General features: G+C 42.6%; 2 non-coding genes across 2 annotated transcripts; both read right to left on the bottom strand.

Moving 5' to 3' along the window:
* Positions 1-9,561: 9,561 nt before the first annotated feature.
* On the bottom strand, positions 9,562-9,633 carry trnat-cgu (transfer RNA threonine (anticodon CGU)). The gene has a single exon. It is a non-coding gene; the product is annotated as a tRNA-Thr (tRNA).
* Positions 9,634-10,397: 764 nt separating this feature from the next.
* trnat-cgu (transfer RNA threonine (anticodon CGU)) lies at positions 10,398-10,469 on the bottom strand. Its single transcript has one exon. It is a non-coding gene; the product is annotated as a tRNA-Thr (tRNA).
* Between the last annotated feature and the right edge of the window lie 12,091 nt (positions 10,470-22,560).

Genomic DNA, 22,560 nt, shown 5'->3' with positions numbered 1-22,560 from the left:
ACACCATGTCGAACACCAGGTCAACAACAGAACACGTGACCCAGTGACACATGGTTCCATCTGCCGTCAGCACACCTGTGCAGGTAGCTGCTGCTTCTCTTTAAGGCAGCATTCTGCAGCTGCTCTGATTCAGACCCAGGGACTGTGGAAGGGAACAGCCTGACCTGACCTGAATAACCTGTTATGTGGTGTGTTTCTCTGGTTAAATATTTTACTGCAGGAGATTCCTGTAGAGTTCTGATTGTGGTTTTGAGGTCTTTGTCACAGTAAAGAACTCGTGTCATTGTAAGCAAGTCATGTGACATCTTCATCCAATCCAATGGGATTAGATGAAAGTTTATTTAGTTTAGGATTTTACCGCAGAGTGATGATCAACACCAGTACAGTTTGAGTTTGATAACTTTTCTGAGAGAAACCTGAAGCTCCTCAAATCTGGAACAAGCTTCATCTGCACAACGGACATATAGAAACTTTTAAACAGCATCAGAATTCAAGAAATGAAACTTAAAACTCCAGCGCACAGGGCTTTTAAATTATACATAGGTCAAGATTTTATATTAAATATTAATAAAAGCACAAAATTAAAGCTGGCAGAAGGAAAAGACAGAAGCTTGTGGTGTTGATGCAGAACCTTGTGACTCACAGTAAGAAGGTGTTGTGTTCAGGGCCCTGGTGTCTATAGCTGCAGTATTACTGTAGGGATTCGGCAAACATGTACAAAGAGTCTCCACCAGATGGCGCCATGATACCACTGAATGTCCGCCCACAGTCAGGAGCGGCGAGGGTGGAGGGGTCACTGTCGGCGTGCGGTGACTTCACATCCAGGATTTCAACAAACAGTCCAACAACATGTTTTTACTTTCTTTCTTCAGTGTTATTAGTTTAAGACTTCTGCTCTTCAGTGAACGTGACTCATTTTTTAGGAGTGGTCAAAGGTCAAAGGTCACTGACCTCATAAAAACACTATTCTGGCCTCCAAATTTACCACAAACATTCACTTGGGCTTGAGGACGAATTTATAGATGGTCAAAGGTCAAAGGTCGCTGTGACTTCACGAAACGCACAAATTCAATCAATCAATCAATTATGACACAATTATGGGAAATTTGAAGACGTTCCCTCGAGGCGTCACTCCGGCCCCCGACTGTCGCCACGACGACCGGCTGAGAAAGAAGTGTGTGGTTCAGTCAAAAGCTCCAGAACGGCTACTAAATGGACACTGTGGCGAGGTTGTTTTTGTTGCGTTAATCCCAGAAGCCTTTGCTGCTGTTACATGAATCCGATTCTTTGGTCAGTTTTACAGTTTCAACACAAACAAAAGAAAAACGGTGAATTATTATTTCTTTCACTGGACACTGAATAAAATATTTATTCAGACATAAACTGCTCTTTGGTCAACACTGATTTATACATCACACACTGACGTTCTGTTGTGGATCATTTCCTTTTGTCTGATTTGCTGAAGCTTCAAGGATCTTCAGAAAAATAAATGTTTTTTTATTTTTATTTCAAGACGTCTTGAGTGGAGGGAAGAGGACGGGAGGAGAAAGAGGAGAGAGTGGAGTGGATCGGGGGAGCGAGAGAATGAATGAGGCGAGAGGGAATCAGGCGCCCAGCCAGCACGGCATTGTGGGACACGCTCGAGTTGGATGGGCCATACAGGCCTCATGTGTGTCTGAGGTTAATGGGGCCACACTCAGTTACAAGCGGGGGCCCCTGGGCCTGTGTGAGCAATGATCCCGAGGCTCCGCACGGGCCCTTGTTTGTGTTGTTACAGTGTGGGGGGCTAATTGATTGTGGGAGGGCAGAAAGCATCAGGGTCAGAACCGCCCCCCAGCGGGATATCTATTGTTACCTGGGGTAAATATAATATAATATAAGACTTGGATTTGAATACTAAGCAAAGAGCTTATTAAAATATCTAGTCTAACAAGCTGTTCTGGGACTTTTCCCTCCGTTTCTCCTAAACACACGTTTTGCACAAGGTTGAACACAAAAAGATAAATGACCTCAAACATCCTGATCTTCTTCTAAGAGTCTGATTAATAAGTAAAACTATAAGATAAAATAAAATAAATAGAACAGATAAGAGCAATAACCTTTGAAAGTTATATGTTCGGCCACTTTGTGCCTTTACAGAGAGAAGGGGAACGACATGCAGCAGAGCCGGGAGCGGCGCGGCGACGGGCCTCAGGATCTCGTCACAGTATTTCTTGTATTTTAACTCCTGAAGAACGAGAGAATCATAATGAGTGAAGCTCGAAGTTCGTACATGGCAAAAGATTGAGTGTCTGTTTCCTAAAGACTATAAGTCTAATTTGAGGCTGAGCTCTGCCCCCCCCCCCCCCCTCTCTTTTTGCTATTGTATCTATTAAACAGGATTTCACACAAATGTAAATGTACTATGGTATTTGATGAATGACGCTCAGTGTTTTTAATTAAATAGGGAATCGGAGTAAGGACTGCAGCCATTTTCATATTTGTTCCCTGAGACTCATTAATTACACAGAGTTTCCTCTCATCAATTCATGAAATAACTCAATTTCCTCTACATTATTGAGGCACAAGGACACATGGGAGCCAATCAGAATACTTTCAGTTTATTAAATGATTGAGCGTTGTGGGCTGTGATGCTGCTATAAGCGGGGTAATCTTCATCAGACACGCTTTATGAGTAACTACGGAGCTCCACTCAGCCCGAACCGCAAACACGCTTATCATATCTCCCATCAGCCATCAGCCATCCACACACACACACACACACACACACACACACACACACACACACACACGCACCTACAATACACACAGAGTAATTCCTATCATCATCATCATCGTCGCCATTGTCGTGGTGATCATCATCTTCCTGGCAGCATTTCAACAGCAACATTCATCTTCACGCCTCGTTGACCGAGAGACAGGGATGTAAGGATCATCTGGAGGCGCAGGCCTCGTGCGGGATGCACGATGTGCACAAGCCGACGATCACGCGGACGAACACACTCCACCTCCAGCACTCAGACACCTGCAGCGTGTGGAGCCGTGCTGACCCCCCCCCGTCATTATCTGTGTAACATGTAATCTCTGTAGATTAGCCTGTATTACACGCCGTCCACATCATTATACGTCATGGGTCTGCGTCTGGACATGACTGTAATAAAGTGTTAAAGATCTGCGGCTGCATTCACAACAACAAACAACTTTCATCAATGGAGGGAAAAGTAATTATCCCTCCGCACATCTGATATACGTTTTGTTAAAAACGTTGGCACTTGTGAGGCGGGTATGTCATAACTGCAACTCATTTCTATTCAGGAAAAACCTTGGACATTTGTTATCATTCTCTCTCTCTCTGTGTGTGTGTGTGTGTGTGTGTGCGCGCACGGTAAAAGCCACAGGCGACGTGCTCATCTTTGTTGCCGCCACAGAAAAGAAATCAGAAAACGATGTGAGGAATCAGACGGAGAGGAGCAGGAGAGGAACTCCTCTGCTGGGTTTTTTCCGGCCATGCCTCAGATGTGTGGAAGGAGTAAACCACACGACTGCAAATTGAAAAACTCCTGATGTTTACTTACACGGTGAAAGTGCGTGCGCGTAGACAAACAGGAGGGAATAGATTTTAATCAAGAGGCTGGGATCAGGCAGGTCTTTCTAGTTTGACTGTGAAGAAGAAAATCATCTTTTGAGAGTTTTAATATTCACAAAATAGATTGTAGATGTTTTAATAGATGTCCAATCAACTGGTTTGGACTTTTTTCCTCCCGTCTGCTTCCCACATAAATCTTGTAAATTCAAGGCCAAACCTTCACTTCAGTCCTGAACCGACAGCTTCACTGTCTCTGCTGCTTTCCTCAACAAACATGCAGTCAAAAGCAGGAGTCTTAAACAACTGCATCAAACCCCGAACAGTGAGCGAGCAGCTGCAGAGATTCCTACTGAGTCCACCTCGCCAAGTGCCCTGATTTATGGAGCCCTCATTAATTATTCAAATAGGAGAAGAGGGACCAATAAAGCTTAATTTAAAAGCTGAGCCAGATGATAGGTGAGAAGCAACTCGGTGCTCGACTTCAACAAACTCAGTGAAGAGTTTCTGTGCAGTGACAGAACGAGTGGATCAGCGTTCGATGACTTTGACCAGTGAGATAAACAACGTGGCGACGGGTTTGCTTTAAATCACTGTTAAAGATTTCCCCAAAGGTTTTATTCTTGTAAGTGGATTTGGTCCTAGTAAGTGTATAAATACAGGAAAACAAGACACAGACACACACACACACACACACACACACACACACACACACACACTCACATATATACACACACACACGCACACACATATATACACACACCAGGCATCCCGCTCATCCAGGCTCTAAGTCTGGATGAGACGAGATAGTTTGGGAGGTAATTGCAGCTCGTCTTGCCGGTGAAGAGAGGTGAAGCATAGGTCGAGTGAAGTAAGTGTGTGTGTGTGTGTGTGTGTGTGTGTGTGTGTGTGTGTGTGTGTGTGTGTTGTGGGGTAGACCGAGAGAGAAAAGCCAGCCTGTAAGAGTCAGTTTAATCTATGAACCAGACTGACACCTGGAGGTAAACCTCACCAACTGGAGAAACCAGAGGAGGGAAGACAGAGTGAGGAGGGTGAGGAAGGAGGAAATCTTAAAGCTCCTCCAGCGTAAATGTCTGTGTCCATGTGATGTTTGATTATAGATCAGCTCTAGCTTCTATATTAATACTGTGAAAGTATCAAAGCCTCAGTCCACAGAGAAATGCACACAGCCTGTATTCAGAAACTGAGCCTTAAAACCAGCCGTCAGGACTTCTGGAACTTTGTGATGTCACAACAAAGCAGTCACCAAGCCCCGCCCACCTGGACCCACCATCCAAACCTTTACAGGATTTGGTTTCTCTGAGTGTTTTTGCCTGAAATCTGCTATATTTTTATTGGATCAGTCAGAAAACAGTCAGCCAATCAGAAGAGAGACTCAGGGCCTCCTCTCTTCTGATTGGCTCACCGACCTGTTGTTACTAGAGCTGCAGAGAGAAGCCTGAGAGAGGAGATGTAAAACTACACTGAGATGGTTTTTGGTTCTTAAAACCAAAACTACTGTATTCTACACTGTACACTATATTCTGCTGCAAGATGATTGGATATTTTGGCAAGAAGCAAACACGGCACCTGAGCAAATACCAAGCACACATTTCTCCTCGCTTAAACACTGTAAACGTCACTGTTAATTCAACTCTAAAATGTGCTGAACCACAAACAGCAGCTCAACAAAGTAAAAAAAAAATAATTTTTTTTTTTAAAAGTGCTGTGCACTGATTTGGTGAGCAACGCTGCACCTGTGCAACTTTGATTTGATTACACCCACTCAGTGTTTCCTGGTCATGGGAAGTTTAATTTGAAAAACTGCAGGAATAAACATTCCCAAAAATGACACTTGGAGAACGGCTGAAAAGCATCACTGGGGTTGATGGTGCGGACTGAAGTGTTTGGTTGTTTTATGTCCAAAAATTCAAAACCACAGCAGTAAAAAAAAAAAAACAACATAATTTGCAGGTTTATGATGTTGATGCTGCAGACCGCAGACCACTGCTCTCAGTGTGAAGAAGGACATTGGTTATTTCCATTTTCCTCAAGTAACTACGTGTATTCTAAGGTCACGAAGTAAAGTCTGAGGCGCTGTTAGAAAAACCACCAACAGTGAAACACATGGAGGCGGAGGCGTGTTTTCAGGCGGGATAGTTAGAGACAGACAGAAGCTTTGCAGTTACTGAGACCGAATACAGAGAGCAGAGATTTATAAGCTTTAAGATTTACATTAGCAGCTGTTTACTTACTGGTCTAGAAGAAACGTTGTGAGTTCAGCATCAAACTTTTTTCCTTTACTCACCAACAGCTTCTCCAGACGTGGAAAGAAACCGTCTTGTTTTTTGTTTCTATTTCTATCACTTCTTTCTTCTACTGAAGTGAGCATGCTAACCAGCTAGCACCGGTCTTAGCTGAACTGTCTCGTCACGTTCCGATACTGAGTCACTGTAGTGTCCCGAAGAAGTAGCTGTTCAGAGGACATATTGTAAACGCGACAATGGCTGAAGCTCTTAACTAGACCGGAAAATAAACAGCAGCTAATGCTAAAGTTAGCTACATAGCAATAGCAAATCTTACAAATAGCTCTTTTAAAATATGATCAGATGTTCGTCTCAGTTACAATTATGAACAAACTCATTGTACTTTAACCAATAACACACAAACTGTTGAATTGTTCTCGTCCAAAGTCAATGAACTTAGTTCCTTTCAAAGTTAAAGTCATATATTAACCAATTACAGGCAGGCATGATGCCAAAATACACTTTACATTTGTCTACGCCTCTGCAGAGGACGTACATATAACAGCCTTAACGTTAGCTTACTCAAGGTGAGGCAGCGGAGGCAATGCAACAAAAAATGGCAGCTCAACAAAATAAGTAGTTTAATGTGGTTTATTCACATTTATTTTAGGCCACTTTAAGCCCCAGTTACACATTTTTCAACCAAATCCTTCCTGATTATACAACACAGGAAATTAACAAAAAAAACCAGACATTTTTCCATCTCTTTGTCAACAAACAACAAAAAAAACAGGTCAAAAGGTTAAATGAAATGATGAAAAAAATGTTTTAATAGCAAACGTGACCAGAACTGAACAGAAAGACTAAAGGAGAGAAAAGATAGAGAGAAACTAAGGGTGAAATAAAAATAGAGCTATAGAGGGGGAGTGAGAGAGGAGAGGGATTATTGGTAATTGAAAGATAAAATGGTAATCATCCAGAAGGGGCGAAAGATTAGAGCTCTCCTTTTTCATTTAGGTGGCGGGCACACGGGAGCGACGGAGATGGAGAGGAAAGAGAGAGGGAAGTGGAGCTAAGTGGCGGGAAGGACTGGGAGAAATTGAGCAAGAGAACAAAGAGGAAAGAGAGAAAAAGTGCGAGAGACAACTGGAAGAGCGAGAGAGAAAAAGAGAGATCTGCTCAAATTTCACTTTTCTACCACTCATCCTTCTTCATAATAGAACTGTCAAATCAGCGTGGGGCCGAACGCCGAGCTGCTCTCCTGCCTCTCTCATCCATTTATCCCTCCTTCTTCTACTTCTCTTTCTCACTCTTCACCCTCCCTCACAATTTAGTCACTCCAATCCTTTTCCATTTGTTTTTATTATTTTTATTAATTAGATTTGTGCATCTCTGAGCTCATCTGACATCCGACTCGTTTCCCATCGTTCATGTATTCATTTCATTGGAGGAAATGTGGCTTTAAGTTTTATTTTTTCTTCTTCCTTTTGCCACTTCCTGTTAGTTCCTCCACCTCTCCCATTATCACTCCATAGCTGTCGCCGAGCAACCGTGACAACACGTAACCTTTCCTTCACCAAAGCTTGAGGTGTTAAGGTCCTTGGTTTGGACGCTTGTACCTTTGTAGCTGCTGAACTGAGCTGCAACACAACACTTACAGTAAACAGTGTATTCCTCAGGCTCTGTGTGAGTGTTATTTGCTGCTGTGCTTATTTTCACTACAGGTGCGCAATGAATCTTGGGAGATGCTGGGGCCATGAAGGATTCGCCGGTTGGAGCCTTTGTTGTCCAGCAGAAGAAAGACGGGACAGTGTGGTCGCTCTGCTGTGGCGCATCTGAAGGTTTCAGCCCCCGAATCGACACACGGCTCATAAACTACTCGCCTTCGCTTCCTGTTTTGACTTCCACGTATCACGTAGTAACCTTCCTTCTTCCTGTATTTTTCTGTCTTCGTCCTCTCCCTCTAAATGATCTCCCTCTCTTTAGCGTACGTACATTTTGCCTATAACTTGGACACTGACCGTCTGCGTCATGAACATTTGACCCAGGACACATCTGACTTGCATGCATGTTGGTGTGCTGCTAGGTCATGATTAGGTTTGGGTATTTATGGTGGTTTGAGTTAAACACATGGACCTTCACTGTCACGGTTACAATAGAAAGTTCACGGTTCAGGTTGTGGAACGCCGACTGGGTCCATCCACACCAACGCCTCGCTCCATATATTATGTCACATTACTTCCTGTTTTGCTCCCATCGTCAGTCTTGTGAATTCCCATCTTGTTTTTTTTGCCCAAAATTTCATTTACAGTCTGTTTGTTGTTTATTTATGAACAACAGTTGGACAAGCTGTGCACACTAAACTCAGAATACATCCTTTTAGAGTTTTCCCAGAAGCCTCCGTCCATTTTGCAGAGATGACTCTCACAGCACCTCCATCATGTTCCTTCACACCAAGGCTCTCAATAAGTTGATGACGAGACTTGATCCAGCTGTTTACACCCTGGAGCCGAGCCTGTGTTAGCTCATGTCCAGAACCCAGACCCGGTAATGAGAAGCTCTCTGTTCAGTGCTTGGGCGGTTTTTACAGGACGGGAGTTCGCTGATGCGTCGAACACTGGTCATTTGAAGGTTTAACCCGCTCAGATGATGAGAGGAAGAGGAGCAGGAGGAGGAGTGACATCCTCCTGCCTCCTCCTGCTTTTCAATTCCTCTCTCTGTGGGTTTGCGTGGCAAAAACATTATGAAGAATATTCTCTCTGTAGCGAGCTCTCTGCAATAATCCTCGCTGCAGGTTCACTCAGGCAGAGTGATTCCTCTCTCTCTCTCTCCATTTGTCTTCACTGTGGGCTGACAAAAGAAAAATGCCACAGAGGAATATTTTTCTCGCCGTCTTCTCTTCTTCTTCTTTCTGCTCTTTTACATATCTCTTCAAGAATCCCTCAGATTAACACTGTTTGCTCGACTCTATGAATTCCATCAATACCAATATCTTTTACAAATTGCTTTCTTGGCGATGGCCTTGAAAGTTCAAAAATGTAAATGTAAAAATCTCAAAAGGATGAATATGACTCAAGTAACAAAGGAAATCACTGGTAGTTCACCTGCTTGTTAGAACGTGTGCAGTTCTCAGTGGAAAACAACACGTCCAACCTCCAACAGCAGAAAACCACGTCAGGTTCCACTTCCTGTCACCAAGAACAGAAACCTGAGACTCCCCAACCCCGGAGCAGCTGAAGGCCTGTTCTGATGGATCTGGATTCATGCTGAGGCTGACTGTCCGAGGACGACGTCACAACAAAATCAGCTTAAAAAAAACACAGTGACAGTCTGCAGGTAAACAGGAGAACGCGTCGATGCTTCACGGTAAACACGACTCTTCTTCCTCTGAGAAAGTTGAACCAGATTCAACTTGTTTCTGCACGACGCAGTTTTTTTTGGGAGGGACCTCCTGTGGTGCCGCCCCCACGGTGCAGACAGACCCCCCGGATGTTTGTTGAGTTGTGTTCACAACATTTCTTCCAAAAACAAGGAGCCCACAGCGCTGTCAGAGCTCAACACCAGTGACACATTGAGTATGAACAGCGACAGATAGAAGAGAGAATAACAGAAGCTCAGACGACAGCGGGGGCGAGATCATCGTCAATAACCATCATGCATTTACAGGTGATGAGCTCAGGTGCTTTAGTGAACGTCTGACTGTCTTCACCTTTATTATTTAAGACACTTTAAAGGCGTGGATGGGGATTGAACCCATGATCTTTGGTTTACGAGACCAACGCCTTACCACTTGGCCACCACGCCTGAATGAGCTGAGGCAAAGTAACTGAAGATCAGCCTCCAGATGTGGATCTGGTAGACCACCTCTGCAGATGTGGTAGAAGAGGAGATCAGAGGGAAGAACGTGCAGCTGAGAAATCTGCTCAGGGAGTCTCAAAGAACTCAGGCTGTTTTATACTGTCTGGATATTACAATATTTACATGCTGTTCAACATGTTGTTATGTTCCCTTTTGTCGTCCTGCCTCTCTTCTTCAAAGCTCTGTCCTCTGCTCAGCATCTGTTCCTTTCACAGCCCGACTGCACGGAAAGATGTGCTAAAGGAAGATTTGTGTTTTTGTGCACGTGTGGAGCAGAAACCTTGTGTGTGACATCACATGTGTGACATCACATGTGTTAACCAGGCGGAGTCAAAGGTCTCTGTCTGTAAACTCATGTGTGATAAACACATGATTTAAATTCAAATTAAACAATAAATAACATATAATCTTATATCTAGACAACTAGACTGATGTGGACCAAGCGCCCTTCCTTTCCTTCCCTCTCGGGTGATGTCATCGCTCCCCGCTCATCACCTGACTGCTGCCATCACCTGCTACTTATCGGGAGATGTGTGGAAAAGAGCTCTGACCTCCTTTCTAGCTTGATACGTGCCCTGGAGTCCAGCTGACGTTGCGGTTTGTTTTGGTGTTTAGCAAAAGGCGAGTTTATACTAGAGAGCGTCAGCGAGGACCGACACCCTGTTCACGGAGCGGACTGTGGTCATCAAAGGTAAACAGGTGGATCCTAAAGGCGTGGACGGGGATTGAACCCATGATCTTTGGTTTACGAGACCAACGCCTTACCACTTGGCCACCACGCCCCTATGAGACACAGACACACACACACACACACACACACACACGCACACACACACACACACACACACACACACACACACACACACACACACACACACACACACACACACACACACACACACACACACACACACACACACACACACAGATTCACAAACAGAAACTGTAGCAACACAGCATCCTCAGGTAACCGGTAACCATGGTAATCTATGGACTGGTATTCTGATGTTATTCATCTATGATGTCCAGGTGATCAGGTGTTTCTTTTAAATTTGAATGTGTTTATATTTTGTGGTATTTCTCTTCCGTGTGCAAAGATCTTGAAAAGTGTTGTATAAAAATGTCTTATTATATTATATATATATATATGATAAAGTAATTTGTTGAGCGTAAAAACGCTCTGTCTCGTCACCTACCGTTACTCCAGATGCAGGTTTGTACGGTTTTGGTTTTAAAGAGTAAATCAGCCGAGGCCTGATACATGTGAGGAAGGAGTGTGCAGCTCTTTCCTTCTCACACACAAATGTGCTAAAGGAAGATTCTGTTTTTGTGCATGTGTGGAAACTCCTTGTGTGTGATACCATATGTCATAGCCGTGCACAATCAAACGCTGCTGTCTGCATACTCAGCAGGCGTGTGTGTGTGTGTGTGTGTGTGTGTGTGTGTGTGTGTGTGTTCCCACCCTGCCGTTTAAATGCCAGCCTGGAGAGAGGATGAGAATAGGAACCAGGTTGCTCATTTATTTCAGAGGATTGGGATTGTGGGGAAGAAAAAAAGAGAGGAGAGGCAGGGAAACGCTGAAAGAGGAGGAAGATGGAAGAGGAAATGGAGCGAGCAGGGTGGATAAGTCAGGATGCGGTGGGGAAGGAGGCATCGCAAGGAGGGAAGAAAGGAAAATGGAAATGGGAGATGGAGTGGAAATCAAAGCGAAAAGCAGGGAAAAGGTGGAGAAGACGTCTGCAGGTAAAAAAGACTTAAAGAGGAAGGAGTGAAAAGTGACGAGCTGAAGGAATCAGTGGAGCATTCAGCCAGAAAGCCTGAACCTCCTCTTTTACTTCTCTCCGTTCTCTCATCCCGTTATCAAGTTCCACAAGACGTGGGTGCATGAAGGGTGTCGGCCGTGTCCGTTACCTGCAGTCACGGGAATTAGACAGTGTTGTTAAAGGATGTAATCAGACCTCTCCCAGAGCTTTTATTTTTGTTCTTTAACATTAATAAAGGAGAGAAAAAGTGATGCCTCTGTTGTATGTCTTGTAGTTCGGTTAGTAACCGACAGAACCTCGATGTTTAAGCAGCGGTGACGTATTTATTTACTTTATTTTTACGACCTTGAAGGCAGCAGAACACGTGAACATCTGATGCGTGCAGCGGTAAGTCCAGCAGTCACCCAGTTCCCTCCTCTGCTCTGGTCTCCACCAAGCGGCGAGGTCCGGGGCTGTGATGAACCTCTGTCGTCTCATGCAGACACTTGTTACAGACATAAAAGCTTCAAGAATCAGGACTGGACACATTGATGACGGGCCTGTCTGTGGGAGGAATGGAGCGACATCAGTCTCCCAACAGTTCTTACAATATTTAGAGCGAGGGAGATTCTGAATGTAAGAAGTATGAACCATAATCACACTCATCATGTTTCTGGTTATTTCGCTGCTTTAAATGCAACAAACCAACAAAACACCTGCAGCAGAAGCTCTCAGACCTCTGTCCTCTCTTTCTGACCTTATATATATATTTTCCTCCATGTTTTTACAGAATAAAACATTTCAGAAATACTTATATACCAAAGTAAGTTTTCTGGCTTCACTCAGGTCCAAGGTGCACTGCACCTGAGGCTCCTTCATCAGGGTCGTCATCACAAAACACGCCGCAAGTTACATTTGAATAAGAAAAAAATATAAAACAGCCAATCATATGTGAACACACGCATCATCAGCGTGCGGGGGGCGTGTCCAGCAGAGGACACGGGTGCCACCATGTTTAGTTCACAGCCTGGAGACGTGCACCTACACAAGGGGCGTGGCAAATCAAAATAATAATAAAAATAATAATAATAAACGTTTTGAAGTGGTATATATGTGAAAGGCAACAAGATGCAACATAAAAACTACATCATTAAAAAGTCATAAAAATACATAAATGCATCCAAACTACTGCAAACCCAGATAACTGAGATATATAACACTGTGAAAAGTAAATAAACACTATAATATAATATAATATATAATATATAATTGAGAAATCCTCATTCATGCCGCCTGGTTATAAACTTTTCAGATAAAAAAATCTAATTTGCAGCATAAAGGGGCAGATGTTGGAAGAATGTTCTTGAAAGAACCTCTAACATCTGTACGTCAGAACCCCCCGTGTGTTCTGAGGGACGTTCTGATCAGCTGTTGTCAGCTCGTTAACACATGTAGCTCTGTTCAAGGCCGACGTCTGAACTGATGTGTCCAGCTGCAGACGCTTTTACCGATGGATGATCACATCGAGACAAATCAAACATTTTGCATTTACGTTCGCGTTGATGTCATCCTTCAACCTTTTCACTGAGCCTGTCTGTCCACGCCGCTCTCACCGCCGAGGGTAATGACCTGCGTCTGTCCGTTAATGAGCCAAGTGTGTGTCTGTGTTTTTTTCTTCTATTCTCGACAATCATCATCTTCAAGCTTCAGGTACAACAACTACAAGTTCTGCTGCAGCTGCTCGGATCAGTTTCATGTTCATGTACTGTGTTAATTTCACTTTGTTTACAATTTAAACACCAATATATAATTAAAAAGAATCTAACTTTCTCTAACCACAGAGCAGTTTTATTTATCCAATGCACAATAATTTATATATATATATATATATATATATATATATATCTTTCTTATTTACCTTAAGGGCCTTTATTTTATAATGCACTCTTCCTCACTTCCTTCTCCTCCTCCTCTCCTCCGGACGCTTCTCTTCGTCACAGATCATTAAAGGTAGGGATGGATGAGAGGATGGACAGGTAGGTAGATGGATAGGTGGAAGGACGAGGAGAGACAAACATAAACACACACCAGTGAACACGTCTCCTCCTCCAACGTCTCATTTCTCTGATACAACCGAGGGAATCTTTATCATTTTGGGTTTGTGTGTGTGTGTGTGTTTCATGTTGTGTGTGTATTTTCTGAGCATGTGCGTTTGTAATTGTTTGCATGTGCACGGTTTGTGTGAAGATGTGTCTTCAGATTTGTCACCTCTGTGTTTCTGTGGTGAGGTTCATCCACTCTAACCTGCTCTCTAATGTGTTTTGGCTCATGTCGTTTTGTGGCAAAAATATATTCACCCACCTGTCACTCAAAGAGGCCACGCCCTCAATCCGCCACATAATAAAATGTAAACAGGTGAGTTATATAAACAGGTGAGTTATATAAACAGGTGAGTTATATAAACAGGTGTCATGAAGGAGGAAATTATCTCCAGAGACCAAAACAGTTTTTGTACCAGGCTGTAAACATGTTTATTTCTGCTGTAAAGTTGGACATTTTAACATGGGAGTCTATGGGGACTGACTCACTGTTGGAGCCAGACTCTAGTGGCCGTTAGAGGAACTGCAGCTTCTGGTTCTTCATTGCTGATGCTTCATTTTTTACCACTTGTGTTGGATACGGCCGGTTCTATGGCCCGAACCTGGCCCGTATACAGCGTGATTCTCAGATGCTACTTCCACATCTGGGCCAGTTTTGGCGCACACACAATCAGCCGATAACCGGAGGATCACAGCCGGAATCTGCCCAGATGTGGAAGTATATGGGCCGGACTCGGCCCGAGGACTCAGGCACATGTTTTGTTTTGCTATCTATGTCGTCTTAAACTGCATCCAAGCCGTCCCACAACATGATATGTGGCGTTGCCCGAGACAGAAATACAGTTTCCACGTATCTGCTCAGTGACGGCTCAGTATGTGTCACAGAGCAGGAAGGTAACAGTCAAGACAGTTATGAAGTAATGAGGAATTGCTCACCTCTTGTACCACCTGCAGAAAGAGAGAGCGAGAGTTAAAATCATGAATGATTAATCAGCAGCCAATTAGTCGTTACTAGCTTGTGCTAGTTAATCAGCAGCGACTTATTATAAGACAGCGGTCATTACTCCGCTTCACACATCCTGAACTATTCATTTCCTAATGATTCATGAACACAGTTTCTCCCAGTCTCAGCTACTGACATTTTTTTTTAACCTTTTTGTAAAGTTAATTGCGTGAATTAGAACACCAGCTTTTACTTAAGTGTTTATAATATTTTCTCTTTTATTTGTCTCTCTCTCTTCACCTCTAGAAACTTCCTGTATTCATCATTTGTGTGTGTTACAGTCCTCCCCTCCCTAACAGCCCCCATCAAGCCTCTTTGTGGTAACAACATAGTACTGTGTATGTGTGTGTGTGTGTGTGTGTGTGTGTGTGTGTGTGTGTGTGTCGCCTTAAGGGTAGTAGTGATAATACACGGCAAACAGCGTCCATTATTGCTGCATGAAACCTTTTGACACATGGGAGGGAACACACGCTGCCTTCATGTAGGGCTGTTATATGACTTCACACACTCATAGTCTCTCTCTCACACACACACACATACACACAAACACACACACACCACACAGACAGACACACACACACACACAGACACACACACACATACAGACACACACACACACACACACAAGTCAGTCTCCCTTTAACAAAGCCTGTTCCATTTGCACAGGAACACACATTCCCACACATTTGCATCACGCTGTGCTTTTGTATAAAACATAAACACGCAATTACTGCCGGGCCTCCTGTGGCGGCTTGTATTTGTAACGTTTCCTGTCTGAACTGCACAGGGCTGCTGCACCAGGTCTAAAATCTAATGAACACACACACACTCACACACAGCAGCAGCAGCAGCAGGGAACATCTTTCATATTTGTCAACAGTTATTGCTGTGCAATTAGTCCACACTAAAAACTGTGTTTTCACATAACAGAATGACTTTTTTTGTGTCTAAGTTTGTCACTTTTGGAAACAGGACGCAAACTCTCAAAACACTGGAGCTGACACAAGGTTACTCACCATCACCAGCTCCCCTGATCTCTACTGTTTTACAGGGTTGACAAGTTGGATTAATGTTAAACTAAAGTTAGAAACTAGCTAACATTAGTTAGCTAAAGTGTAACTTAAGGCTTGTCGCTACCCGATCTGCGGACCTACCCGATTTGCTGAACGGCCCGTTTGCGCATGCGCAAACCATCTTGTATGGTAACTCCACTTGGACAAACTTCATCATACAACGGTAACTCCACTTGGATATCTTCGTTACCATGGTTACTACCCGATAGCGTCTTTTAAAACACACTCAAGTTTACACAGCGGATTTCTACAACTAAAACACAACAACTTCACACACGAAAATGAAGGATTTCACACATTACATCCATTCGAAATACTTCCTTTGTAACGGTGTATTCATTAACCACAGATTCCTTTTATTTCTGTTGTGATCACCATTTAATGTTAGTATCTTTTCACAATCAATGTCAATAAAATAAAAGCAGTTGTGAGACCTATCTGTGCTTTTATGTTAGATGATATTGTCCACATAAAAAAAAGAAAAGAAACAAGTGGTAATATATAGACGATGCGAAAATCATCAATAACAAGCATTAAATGTCTAAACGAATAACAATACAGTTAAAACCTCCAATATGTGTGTGTATATATATATATATATATATATCACAACAAAGCTATCATAATATTTATGTAGGTATATATATATGTTTTAACAATATTGCTCAAATGGGCTGTTCAGCAAATCGGGTAGGTCCGCAGATCGGGTAGCGACAAGGCTAAAGTTAGAAACTAGCTAACATTAATTAGCTAAACTGTAACTTAAGGCTAAAGTTACAAACTAGCATTCACATTAGCGTTCATCTGAAGATTCTTGACACGATCTTATCCAGAAACTCTGAACTTAAGAAAGTAAAGTGTATAAAACAAGTTAGATAGAAATGTTAGTTAACTTACTGCTACTTAAATTAACGTACAAGTAGCAGATGAGGCGTTTACCAAGGTTAAGAAAAATTGCACGATCCGCTTTAGGGGTGTCTGAAATCGTATCATAAGATTCTTATATGGGAAATATATTGTAATATTTACAATTACAGGTGAGAAAAAATGTTCCCAAACTGTTGTTTTTACCTATTTTGTGGTGGTCCAAGTCTTAATCAGTGGGTCAGATCCCCCGACCGCAGCTTCAGTTAACATTAGTCATTAGTCAAGAGTCTCTTGTTGTTGTTTTGGCCAACGTACAGACTGAGCTACAGCTGAGGAAATTTGCCAGTGAGAGTTGCCATTATTGCGTTCACCTGCAAGATGCTGTTAATTATGCAAGTCACGTGAAAACATCCGACAGTCAGCACTCTCTGTCTGATGTTCGACCCCCACCACACTCGTTTCACTGCTCAGTCACTTTCAAACAGCACAGCAGCTGAAATATCTTCAAGGTAAAAGAGTCACATCAGTAATGTGACTCTGTGTGTGTGTGTGTGTGTGTGTGTGTGTGTCGCCTCCAGATGGACCTGAACATAGTGTGGAAGGTGCTCCTGCCAGAGGCACTGGCTGAGGACAGATCGGAGCAGCTTTCACACAAACACCCTGAAACCTGCTCGGGTATTACAAGGCCACAAAGGGTTTCCAGGCATCTGCTGTCTTTGTGTGTGTGTGTGTGTGTGTGTGTGTGTGTGTGTAATATAGTATATGTGTGTTTGTTTGTTTGTGCACATAAAAGACAAAGAGAACACAGATCTCTCAGGCTTCTGAAGAAATCCTTCCATTCCTCCTCTGTTGGCATGTGTGTGATTCTAATTGTAAATTTATATGATCTGCTATTTTGGACTCAGTTATTTTGGGGAACCTAATGCACATGTTCTAGCCTGTATGTTTACTGTGATTTGACAGCAGCTATTCACGTCCATGTCATTAACCCATTAAGACCTGAAGCTCTCGCTGAAACCTAACAACCTCGACTTGGCGTTCACTAAAACCTTTATTCCTCAGCCTCTGAAGCAGATATAGAAACATGAAATAAAAACCCAACGAGACCTTAAACATTTGGTTTTTATTATAAATCACTAGCTTTGCCTCGGGAATTTGATATTGCTGGAAAATGAGCACATTTGTCAATATTTTCAGTTCAATTCAAATTTTCAAACATTTATTGATTTTTTGTTGTTGATGAACTTAAGGGGAAGGACAATTATTTACAATAAAGGTCAAAGGTTTAAGCTCCCAAATGGTTTTTATTTCATGTTTCTATCTGCTTCAGAGGCAGAGAAGTAAAGGTTTTAGTGACAGCGTTGCATCAGGTGAATCAACCAGCCATTGTCTGAACCTCGACTTTAAAAACTTTTTTATAAGGCTAAAATCACCAGGAACACAAACAAAATACATTTCCCACAATGCATTTCACCTCTCTGACATGAATTTCAGCTACTCACAATGCACTTCATCAGTCACATGTCTCACACACGACAAAGTCATAAACTAGGCTTGTGCGTCTCATCGAAAGAGCTCATCAGTTTAAGTCAGTTGTTCCCTACAGCTGTAGGATCAGTGTATTTGTAGATGTGGATGTAAACACATCAGACACTTCACTTACAGATGTATGGTATAGTCAGGATATAAATCCTGTTTTAGACATAAGATGTGTAACCTTTCTGGTTTCGTCAGTGGCTCGTTGTCATTCAGACGTAGGTGTCTTTATGTAGATGATGGTTTGTGCTTCATTCAGGCATGAATACTCAAAGAGCCACAATGCTGTCGGGACATTTGGCATCTGATGTGCGGGAGAAGGGAGCGGTGGTGCTTCTGAAAAAGCTAATGACATGAAGGAATAATGATGTGTTTTGTTCTGTCACTGGCTGAACTGCACCTCATTAAGTCACGCTGCATTTGGCGACCAGCAGATCCAAAAAGCAATCCACTAAAACCACCACTACTACTTCTGATGCTGAAGAAAACATCTGTGATGATTGAAGAGCTGAATCTGAAGTAATGAAGAGTTTTCATTTGGTTTCTTAATAATTTATGCCGCTTCTATCCAAACAGATGGGGTTAAACTGGTTTTCAATTCAGAGGCCACATCCTTCAGAGGACGCGGCCCACGAAGGTGCGGCCTTTCATGGGCGTCATGTACTGCGAAGGCCGAACCGAAAACAGACGGTCTGATCTACGTAGGATTTTCACTGTGCATCACCAGCTGGGCCCCGTGGCGCCGCAAAGCGCCTGTCGTCTAGCAACCTGGACAACATGTAACTTTTTCACAAAAGCTGGAGGTTTTACGGCCCTTGGCTTTAACAGTTGTACCGTTAGCTGTGGAGCTGAGCTGAAAGGCTCTCTGTCGCCGGTGTTCGCTCTCATTACTGGCACTCAATGAATCTCGGGACAGGTTGGGCTACGAAGGATGTGGCCCCTGAACTGAGACACAGCATCAATGTTTCCAGCTGCATCATTGTGACATCACTGTGCTCCAGTCTGATTGGTTGTTGACTTTTGGAAAAGCTGATATTTTGAAACAAAATGCATCAATGAGGTTGAAGGTTAGGCAGCAGTTTGACCTTGCAGTCGATATTCCTCGGTGCTGCAACACATAACCAACACAAGGAAGAATGTGTCTTAATGTGTCACTGTCTTTACACTATATCCAGTATATATGTGTGTGTGTGTGTGTGTGTGTGTGTGTGTGTGTACTGACTCACCTAGCTGAACTCGTGCCGGCTGTTGCATCATGTTTGGCTACGTGTCGTGTTTCAGCTCCGGTTTGTAAATCCTTCAAATCCTCGTCAGTCCTGGACGCCGAAGTCAAATGTGATGTGACATTTTAATAATCACCCAAAGAGCAGAGCGTAGGTGTGCCCAACGGATTAATGTTACACCAAATGTGTCAATACACACATCTGAGAAGAGTTACACATAGGCGAAGAATGCGAGGACGAGTGGGAGGCTAATTGTGAATGCGTATGCATGTGTGAGGGTGTCACGGGGCTTACAGGCTTTACAGCCAGAGAAGGTATCACACGAGGGGTCCAGATTATGCTGGCGTACGTATAGTATGTTCTAAAGAGGAAATGCACATAACATCAACTCTTTAAAGCTGAGCTGAAGTCTTCCTGAGGGCTTTATGGAGCTTGAAGACGCCCACCCGCTGAGATTAGAGGACAGGGAATGTACAGTATATTAATACATCCGTGGTAGCCGTGGTCTCAGTTAATCATCTGTGCTGTGTTAGAGGACGTTATTGTAGTTCACCGGGAGATTTAGTCCGAGAGATCTGGAGGTTTTATTAATACCAACAAGCAACCACACGGTGTCACAGAGAAACAGCCTCATGCTGCGAGTACAAAAGTACAACATGGAACAGATAATGAGTTTAGAGTTTTGGAGGTAAACAACCTCACAGTTCGTCTGTGCAAGCAGCTAATTATGACCGATTGTTCGGTTTTATCAATAGACGACCTCTAGTGGCCGTAGTGATTATAACAGGAGCAGCGGACGGAGTCAAGTGACGTTGTTGCTGCATATTTCCTGTTTGAAAGTGAAAGAAATCAATCTTTCCTTCAGCCAACCTTAACTGCATGTTCATAATTGTAACCATGACGACAAAAGTCTACAAACCTTAGGGAAGTAAAATCCTAAAATCCAGAAACTTTTTTTTTTTTGCACCTGACAGTTTTTTAAATGTGTTTTTGGTTAAATGACAGAAATAAGGTCCGTGTTTAACACAAGCTTTTATGTCTGTTAAAAAAGGCCGGTTGCTAACAAGCGTCTAAATGAGACGACAGAGGTTGTCGGGGATGTTAAACGCCGACACGGCGAACCGATGAAACCTTTTACTCACCAGTCCACCTCTACAGCCTCGTTGTCGTAAACAGCCATGCACCAAAGACCTCTTTGCCCATATTTGGATTAGCTGGGAGTTAGGGGTGGAGTCAAGACACTGCCAAGATGGCGACAGTGGAGCAGCTCACTCTAAGCTTCAAAACTGCTCTTTAGGGACATCACGGATGGTGAAGAATAAGGTGTTCCGCAAAACTACCTCTGGATAAACGAAAGATAAGGACCGCAAATGACCTTGAAAGTAGCACAATCAATCGCTAAGATCAAGAATAGCTAATAGACTAACACAGGGAGGGCTGCACGGCGCACCGCAAACAGAAAAGTCGACCACAAAGGGGTTTGAGATGTAGTTTTTCTGGCACAAACACTTTATTCACGAAGCATAAAATGTGAGAAAGAGCACAACAGAAACGAGATGACAGACGTTTTTCATCCACACTGAGTCTTTATCTGTCTGCCAGCAGAGCGACAAAAATCCTTTTTGTCCGGTTGTTGTTTCCACTGACTGGAGACTCTTCTCTTCATTTACTTCATTTGGAGACATTTATTTCTCCAGGTATGAGCTGATTTAAACAAGCTTATAGGTACGCCATAAATGAGTCAAATTGTCTCATGCTACTGCTGAAAAGAAAAACTTAATGCTGATTTAATGCTTAATCCTTGAATAAATTGCTTTTCTTATTAAATTGAGTTGTTTTTCTGTCTCCATTTCCTCACAGGTGGCCGGGGCAACCTAGTTTTCAGAGTTCATCTCCCTCTAAATGAATTAAGCCGTCTCTTTTTTTTCCTTTTTAATTGAAATGAATCCTCCAGGTTCATTTTTTTATGGAGTAGCAGCAGATGTTAATTTAAAATCAGTCTATAAAAGGCTGAAGGAGGGAGGGAGACGAATCCCTGAGAGATCAGAGAAACAGGTTGTGTGTGTGTGTGTGTGTGTGTGTGTGTGTGTGTGTGTGTGTGAGGGGGACTGTGGGCAGAAAAGATTGATTGTATCTCCACATTTGCCATATTTAAGTTGTCTTAATGTTTTAATGGTTCCTGATATTAGATTTAAGACTAACCGAAGAAAAATAAAACAAACATGAGTTTTCAATTAAGTATCAATAAATCCAAATTACACAATAACCAGAGTTACTGCCTCCTGGTTGTTTCCTCCACCAACCAGCCGAGTCTCTCCTTCCCGAGTTACAGCGTTGAATAATGGCCAGAAGTGTTTTTGCAGAACATTATGATGTCACAGTGAAGTTGACCTTTGACTTTTCATCATCAAAATCTAACCGGTTCATCTTTGAGTCCAAATGAATGCTTGTGCCAAATCCCTGAAGGGAAAAACATTCGTCCTCACTGAGTTTCATCTAAAGGTGCTGAATCAGTCTCAGTTTAATTCGAGATATTCAATACAACACAGCTGTATTACATTTGGTGCATTAACATTGAACAGAAGAAAAGTCCTCAAACTTTGTTGAGAACAAGCAAAAACATGAACCAAAACAGGAAATCTACTGTAACATGTGCTCGACGGAACGTTAGCAGAACTGAGTCTGTTGAATCGGGAACCAGGTTTCTACACGAGTCATTTTCAGTTCTGTAGCTAAAAATCCCTCAAAGTCACAGTCAAACTTTACAGCTTCTAAAGCTGAATGTAAATGTCTTTTTAAAATTGCAGATTTCCTTCATGAGAAGAGGTGAATCGTGTTCCTGAGGTTTACGATCCATACTGTAAAATATTTTTACTCAAGGATGAACTGGTTTGAATTTGTTGGTCAAAGGTCAAATTTCAAGGTCACTGTGACCCACACAAAATACTTTTTTGGCCACAACTCACAATTTCACTCATTAATTATGACATTAATTTGAATTAACTCAAATTTCTATAAGTATAAAATGAAGTGATGAAATTTTATATCCAAAGGTTCAAAGGTCAACTTCACTGTGACATCATAATATATAATATAATAAAGTTTTTTAGCTGTAATCTCAGCTGTCTGTAAAACATTTGAACTATTTCATGCTGGTGAAAATTTACACATCACACTGGGATTTTTATAAAATGGTGTTTCATAAAAGAAATATTTCATGAGTAATGATATTACATCATTTTGAATATTTCACTAAACATTTTAACCCTGAAGTAACAGTTTCTCCTCCCCTCATCTGTGTGTGTGTGTGTGTGTGTGTGTGTTATTGTG

This window comes from Seriola aureovittata, chromosome 2, assembly GCF_021018895.1.
Source record: "Seriola aureovittata isolate HTS-2021-v1 ecotype China chromosome 2, ASM2101889v1, whole genome shotgun sequence".
NCBI classification, from domain to species: domain Eukaryota; kingdom Metazoa; phylum Chordata; class Actinopteri; order Carangiformes; family Carangidae; genus Seriola; species Seriola aureovittata.
The sequence above is the reverse complement of the archived record's forward strand: the minus strand, read 5'-3'. Positions and strand labels throughout refer to the sequence as shown.